The 8,126-nt window shown below is 43.2% G+C and overlaps 1 non-coding gene across 1 annotated transcript; it reads left to right on the top strand.

Moving 5' to 3' along the window:
• Nucleotides 1–1,867: 1,867 nt before the first annotated feature.
• TRNAE-CUC (transfer RNA glutamic acid (anticodon CUC)) lies at nucleotides 1,868–1,940 on the top strand. Its single transcript has one exon. It is a non-coding gene; the product is annotated as a tRNA-Glu (tRNA).
• Nucleotides 1,941–8,126: the final 6,186 nt, after the last annotated feature.

Consider the following 8,126-nt stretch of genomic DNA (forward strand, 5'->3'; position numbering starts at 1 on the left):
ATAATGTAGGTGCGGCCAGATCTTGGAGGGCTGTAAAGTCAGCAGACAGGACTTGGCTTTTCAGTTGTAATCAATGGGAGTCTTGAAAGTTTGGTGAGTAATATGACAAGTCACATACTTTGTTTTTGTTTAATTTTTATTTTATATCAGAGAATAGTTTGTTAACAATGTGTGTTAGTTTCAGGGGTACAGCAAAGGGATTCAGATATGTATATACATTCTTTTACAAATTCTTTTCCCCTTTAGGTTATTACAGAATATTGAGCAGAATTCTCTGTGTTATTCAGTAGGTCCTTATTGGTTATTTATTTTTAAACATGGCAGTGTGTTCATGTCAATCCCAAACTCCCAATCTATCTCTTCCTCAATAAAGTCATGTATTTTGGGAAAAACATCTGTAGTAACCAGTTGTTGTTTAGTAGCTATGTCGTGTCTGACTCTGTGCTCCCATGGACAGCAGTATGCCAGGTTTCCTTGTCCTTCATCGTCTCCTGGCGTTTGCTCAAACTCATATCCATTGAGTTGGTGATGCTATACAACCGTCATCTCCTTCTCCTGCCCTCAATCTTTCCCAGCATCAGGGTCTTTTCCAATGAGTTGGCTCTTCACATTAGGTGGCCAAAGTATTGGAACTTCAGCTTCAGCATCAGTCCTTCCAATGAATATTCAGGGTTGATTTCCTTTAGGATTGACTGGTTTGATCTCCTTGCAGTCCAAGGGATTCTCAAGAATCTTCTCCAGCACCACAATTCAAAAGCATCAGTTATTCCACACTCAACATTTTTTGTGGTCCAAGTCTCACATTCGTACATGACTACTGGAAAAACCATAGCTTTGACTATAAGGACCTTTGTTGGCAAAGTGATACCTCTGTTCATTTTTTTAAAAAGAGGAAGTTGGTGTTCAGCAATTTGACTAAGTTTAATAGGTTACCATCTAAGCTCTGATAGCTCTCATATATATGTTTTTTTAAAGAAAAGTTCTAAATTAGGAACTTTCCAGGTGGTTCAATGAAGATTCTGTGCTCTAGTGCAGGATCAATCCCTGATCAGGGAACTAAGATCTCACGTGCTGTGTGGCGTGACCACAATGAAGAAATTAAGTTCTGAATTAAAAAGAGGCAACGAAGGGAGTGTTGCCTGCATATTGAAAGGCCTTGCCTGTTCATACTCCAGAGATCAGGGCTGAAAACACGCTACCCATGTCCACCAGGCACTGGCCTTTTCCAAGCGGTGCAGTTGGAGAGAGATGGGGGGAGGAGGCAATTTTCATCTGCTTTGAGGGGTGTGGTGAAAATGACCTTGAAATGACATTTAGGAATCCAGGGTTGTCACTGATTCACTTTTGTTTTCTGGGCCTCAGTTTCCCATCTGAAACTTGAGGGTGTCCATCAGGGTGACTCCTGAGCACTGAAGCTCAGTGACCTCTGCCCTGCTGGTCTCTACAGTACCTCTGCCGTTGTTACTAGTCTGAGCTTGAAATAAATGCGCTCCACTCTTCTTTCTTATCTCTGGGACTTCTCTCTTCCTAAAACACTACACACAGATGTGTGGATTCAGGAAATATCAGCTATAGCCCCCAGTATTCTAGTGCCTTCTCGGGTAGTTTTTGGTACGCATGGGAGAGAATGCAGATGAAATACTGAGGTTGGAAAATCTGGAAGGAGACCAACTATAACCCTTTCTCCAAGAAAGCCCTGCCATGGAGCACTGTTTAGAAAGTTTTTTTCAGAAAAAGCATGGCTCAATCAAATCTGCCAGGTTGTGTTAAGCTGAGAAGTGTCAAGTAGACTGGGGATGACAGTCACCTCCTTTATGGAGTCTGGTCTAGGATGGGAAATCACATTAGAAAATAGCCCTCTGGGACTTCCTGGGTGGTCCAATGGCTAAGACTCTGTGCTCTCAATGCAGGGGGCCCAGGTTCAATCCCTGGTCAGGGAACTAGATCCCACATGCTACAACTAAGAGTTTGCATGCTGCAACTAATGAGCCCTCCTTCTGTCTAGCAAGGAGGAAAATTAGGCTCAGAGACAGGAAGGGCTTTGTAAAAAACACTCAGCTAGCAAGTAACAGCAGGGTTTCCCAGGTGGCTCAGTTGGAAAGAATCCACCTGCCAATACAGGAAATGCAGGTTTGATCCCTGGGTCAGGAAGATCCCCTGGAAGAGGAAATGCAACCCACTCCAGTATTCTTGCCTGGGAAATTTCATAGACCGAGGAGCCTGGTGGGTTACAGTCCATGGGGTTGCAAAAGAGTCGGATATGTCTTAGCAACTAAACAACAACAGCAGCAAGGAGCTGTGATAGAACCAGACGCCAGGTCTCCTATTTTTTTTTTTTTTTTTTGGACCACACAGCATGTGAGATCTAGTCCCCAACCAGGGATCGAACCCACACCCCTTGCATTGGAAGCATGGAGTCTTAACCACTAGTCTGCCAAAGAAGTCCCTATGCTAGGACTTCTTATGATTAAAAGAATATCAAGTCAGCCAACATGACTTCACATCCTGCCTCCGCCTCTACTAGCTGAGAGATTTGACCAACTTTTAACCTCTTTCAGACTCAGCGGCCCCATTCATAAAAGTGAAGACTCTAATAGGATCTACCTCACAGGGTTGTTGCAATGCTTAAATGAAATAAAAAGTGAAATGCACTCACAGTAGACTCACTTGGTCCATGTTAGAAGATAAAAGAAATCCACGCTCTTTCCTCGACCCTCTGCAATAAACACCTCCCACCCTCTATTCTTAACCCTAGACAAAACTACTAGGTAGATAATGCTAGTTTTTCCATAGCTGGTCATAGGCACCACTCATTTGGGTTTTTGTTGTTGTTGTTGTTGTTTGTTTTCTTCCTAGACTGTGAGTTCCTTTTCTCTTCTTCTTTTTTTAAAAAATTTTTATTTATTTTTTTCTGCCTGCACAGGTCTTCATTGCTGCACATGTGCTTCCTCTAGTTGTGAACAGAGGGTACTAGAGTGTGTGTTCAGTACTTGTGGCACCTGGGCTTAGTCGCCCCAAGTCATGTGGGACCTGCCAGACCAGGGATCAAATCCATGCCCTCTGCATTGGAGGTGAATTCTTAACCACTGGGCCACCAGGGAAATCCCACTCACTTGGTTTTGCTCAAAGCACAGGTCAGGGAAAGAGGGAAGAAGAGGACCTCCCTCCGTTCCTCATCCGTGCATCCTCAATCTGTTTACACTGGGCTCACAAGTGTAACTATTGGCCAAGAACAGACATGTATGTAAACAAGGGAAGCAGGCAAGGTGAATAATTAGTAAAAATCTGATCCTGGCCCCATAAGACTTCCTTTGCTTGCACTTCCTGTGATGTTGAGGGTCAATAGAGAAACAGCCACATGGAACCAGCCATATTTTGAATTGTTAGAATGCTTGCAGCGTCACCCTTGTGAGGACACACGGAGCATTCTTGACTGATACAACTATCATCACAACGTGGGTACCTTTTAACTACTGACCTGGGCTTTTATTGGGCTTCCCTGGTGGCTCAGATGGTAAACTGTTGCCTGAAACGTGAAAGACCCGGGTTCGATCCCTGGGTAGGGAGGATCCCCTAGAGAATGAAATGGCAACCACTCCAGTATTCTTGCCTGGAAAATCCTATGGACGGAGGAGCCTGGTAGGCTACAGTCCATGAGGTCACAAAGAATTTGACATGACTGAGCCACTTCAGTGGGTTTTTTTTATCACCGGGACACAGTGAACTGTGTAACCCACAAGATGTACTTTTGTGAGTTGCATCGTTGACAACTCAGAGGCAAACGTGTAGCCACATACAGAGACATGTTGGTTACTATGTTTTAGCTTTTTCCCTTTCTACTATCCCACCTAACTTAAAAAAAAAAAAAATTCCTTACTTCCATTAAGGAAGAAATTGTGCTTAGTGTAATATGTTCAAACAAAACCATACAAGATGGAGTGCATAATTAAAAGTCCCTTCTAGAACCACCCCCTCAGAAGTGATCTCAGCAAAAATTGATAGATTTTTCTTCCAGTTTTATTTTATTACATACACACACTATAAATTTGCTAGGGCTTCCCTAGCAGAATACCACAGACTAGATACTCTAAATGATAGATTTATATTTTCACAATCCTAAAGGCCAGAAGTCTGAGATAAGTTGTCCATAGGGTTGGTTTCTTCTGAGGCCTCTCTCCTTGGCTTTCAGATGGTCATCTTCTCCTGTGTCCTCAAACAGCCTTCCGCATGCACACGCACACGCACACGAGTGTGGGTGTGTGTGTCCTAAATCCATTTTCTTATAAAGACATTCAAATGGGATTAGAGTCCCACCTTATGAAATCATTTAACCTTAATTGCCTCTTTAAAGACCTTATGTCCAAATACAGTTCCATCCTGAAATACTGAGGATTAGGCTTTAACATATGAACAGGGGTGGAGGAACAGAGCCTGGGGGAGAGGGGCAGTGGAATCCAACCTGTAGTGTTACGTGCATGTGTGTGTGTGTATATGTGTGACTTGTGTGTGTCACATAGTTTTTTTTTCTTGTACAGTTCTGCAACTTGCTTCTCTCACTTAAAGTATTTTCAACATGTTTTCAGATCAGAAGATGTGTATCTTCCTGAGGAGGCTGAGATAGTGAGTATTTTGCTTCTTCATCCCATGTATGTATAGAGGGAGGGAGAAGAGGGCTGAGGATCACCATGGGGCCAGCAACCAGCAGCATCGGTCAGAAGGATATTCTGGCTTTTCTTTTCTTCCTTCTAGTTGCTTTTACTTCTTTGTGTGTTATGACATGTGGGATCTTGGCTGCCTGACCAGCGATCAAACCCACGTTTTCCGCATTGGCAGCACTGAGCGTTAACCACTGGATCACCAGGGAAGTCCCTTCTTTATGTTTTCTTCTAAAGTTCACGTGATTTCCTTAAGCTGCTTCTTTGCGTCACACATAGTCAGCTACTGCATACATCATGCTCTGTTTGCTATTTCTATGATGATGTATTCATTCTAACATGCCTTTCTGTCCTTGCTTTCTTTTCTTAGCTCTTCTAGTGTCCTTGTTTTATCTCAATTGACTTATTGCCACATCTTTTATCTTTTATTTTTTTCACAGAGGTCGCACGCCCTGCTGTGAAAAGTATAAGGCAGGTGTCGTCTCCCCTACTGCTTGCTGGGACGTTTCCTCCACCTCCTCTGTTTGATTCTTGATAGCAGACCTTGTTCTTCTTTACTCCCCTCCTGTGTCTTTGGGTTCCCTTTGTATCCTGGCTCTAGTTCTTCAAAACGGACAGTGATGTCCTATGTCCAGCCTTTCAGTGGTGTGTGTGTGTGCTCACATATACATGTAGGAGTCTTAAGATACTGGTTTGTGAATTTTGTCTCCACTCCCTTCCCCTGGAACCTGAACTTGTTGGGGCCCACCTGGTCCTGTGGTCACGACTTCAACCTTTACACTGTCCCCTTCCCAAGGTGAGGCTCACTCCCTGGGCAGGCTCAGCCAGGCCCCTTGAGGACTCCTTGGATGTAGCAGTCAGATCTATAACCTGGCTCCCCTCTTCAGCTCCTCAGAGCAATTCTCTCAGGGTAACTTGAGATGCTGCCTCACGGGCTTGACGTCTAAAAATCCCTACTGAATAAAACATAACTCTCAACTTTTAGGTTGTGAATATTTTTTAAGTCTACGGTGTCTAAGCCTGTGTTATCATGGGATGGTCCATAATATGATTCAGCAGAACCATGATCGTAGAGCAGAGATAACCGTTAGTAGGTAGGTCCCCCAAAACACTTGCAAAAATGTGAAGGAGATCATTTCTTTCTATAATTTATGGAATGAGGATTTTAGATGACAATAAACCCTGTGAGGAGAGTGGCCCCAGAGTCATCTTGCAATTATCTAACACTCCATTGACTGTATCCATGTTTGTCTTTCAAAAGAACTGGCATCACTGTTATTTTGGAAGACTTAAATCTGCATATTTCCCAGTTTACCTCCCAGAAACTACTGTGGAAGAGAGAAGGAATAAACAAAATTTCAAAGTCTCTGTCAGTTATTCTTTTTTTTTTTTTTTTTAATTTTTTTTAATTTTTATTTTTTTTAATTTTTTTATTTTTCAGTGGGTTTTGTTATACATTGATGTGAATCAGCCATAGAGTTACACGAATTCCCCATCCCGGTCTCCCATCCCACCTCCCTCTCCACCCGATTCCTCTGGATCTTCCCAGCCCAACAGGCCCGAGCACTTGACTCATGCCTCCCACCTGGGCTGGTGGTCTGTTTCACCACAGAAAATATACATGCTGTTCTTTCGAAACATCCCACCCTCCCCTTCTCCCACAGAGTTCAAAAGTCTGTTCTGTACTTCTGCGTCTCTTCTTCTGCCCTGCATATAGGGCCATCGTTACCATCTTTCTAAATTCCGTATATATGTGTTAGTATACTGTAATGTTCTTTATCTTTCTGGCTCACCTCACTCTGTATAATGTCAGTTATTCTAAAGGCCCATTTTTAAGCAGAACAAATTATACACAATTAGGTTTTTTTAATCTGTAAAATACAGCTATTTTTACTAAGTTTGTTACAGGATTGTGGTGAAGATTAAAGGATTAATCTTTAAAGAAGTGCCTGGCACGTGAAAGTGAAAGTGAAAGCTTCTCAGTCATGTCTGACCACCCCATAGACTATACAGTCCATGGAATTCTCCAGGCCAGAATAGTGGAGTGGGTAGCCTTTCCCTTCACCAGGGGATCTTGTCAACCCAGGGTTCAAATCTAGGTCTCCCACATTGAAGGCAGATTCTTTACCAGCTGAGCCACAAGGGAAGCCCAAAACACTGGAATGGGTAGCCTCTCCCTTCTCCAGGGGATCTTCCCAACTCAGGAATTGAACCAGGGTCTCCTGCATTGCAGACAGATTCTTTACCAACTGAGCTATCACTTATCACAGAAGCCAGGCACACAGTCAGTTCTCTTTATGCTTACTATTATGACTGGTAATATTACTGTCATTCTTATGCCTGGTAGGATAAAAGAATTGAGCTGAGAGGGGAATTCTAAGAGGAAAGAAGGTGACCTCCCTGGTGGTGTGGTGGCTGACTCTGCACTCCCAATGCAAGGGGCCTGGGTTTGATCCCTGGTCAGGGAACTAGATCCCACATGCTGCAAGTAAGACCCAGTGCAGCCAAATAAATAAATGAATATTTGAAAACAGTAATAATAAGAGGAAAGGACCCAGAACCTTTAGAAGTAGGGAGAGGACTGGGCCTGGGATGTTGACTACATAACTCCCACCCTTGATCACCTCAGAGCCTCAGACAAGTCACCATATATTTTTTTAAAGCTTGTTGGAAGTCTTCTGTGGGCAGTTTCAGGGCAAAGAATCATAGAACAGGAGCTGAGTTATGGAATAGAGAAGAGAGAATGGCTTCAGGAGGTAAGAGGCACATGAGAGCAAGCAGGCTTAGAGAGCTGGAACTTGAACTCAGAGCCAGGAATAACCAGGAGTCAATAAACTTCCCAGAAATCTGTGGGAAAGGACATCGGACCGACCACTGAATGCGGGATTAAAGAAATCATACCAATTGGAAAAATACCACCACCACTCAGTAATGACCTCAGCTGACCTAAGACCACAATAAAAATAGAATGTACAATAAAGTTAATAAGTTAAAAATATACCAGATGAACACTTCTGGGAAAGGGAGTAGCTTAAATGCACATTTACAAGATCCCTTCCAGCCTATACCCATTAAAATAAACAAAAAAATCCAAATATAGAGAAGGTCCCAATCTCATACATATTAAGAAAATTGACCAGCTGTGGTCATTAATTTCCTAGTCACAGATGTCCTGGCTCTCCCCCATCTGTTTACCAGGAAATTACAACCTAGGACACCAGCTCTGCAAAAATTCCGTGCCTGGATAAAGTGGCTCACAGATGGTTTAAGAAGTGGGATTTCTTGGGGGGGTTGGGGGCAAGCTGACATGGAGGTCCTGAGTGCCCATTCCACCCATCTGGAGAAGACGGTGGTCAGGATTTAGCCTTTCCTGCAGACACGTGATCAACCAGGGTAGCCAACAGATGCAAGAGAATATGAGCTCACAAGTTTAAAAGAAGAGAGAGAGACATCTGAAGCATGAAAACACTA

This window comes from Muntiacus reevesi, chromosome 10 (assembly GCF_963930625.1).
Source record: "Muntiacus reevesi chromosome 10, mMunRee1.1, whole genome shotgun sequence".
NCBI classification, from domain to species: Eukaryota; Metazoa; Chordata; class Mammalia; order Artiodactyla; family Cervidae; genus Muntiacus; species Muntiacus reevesi.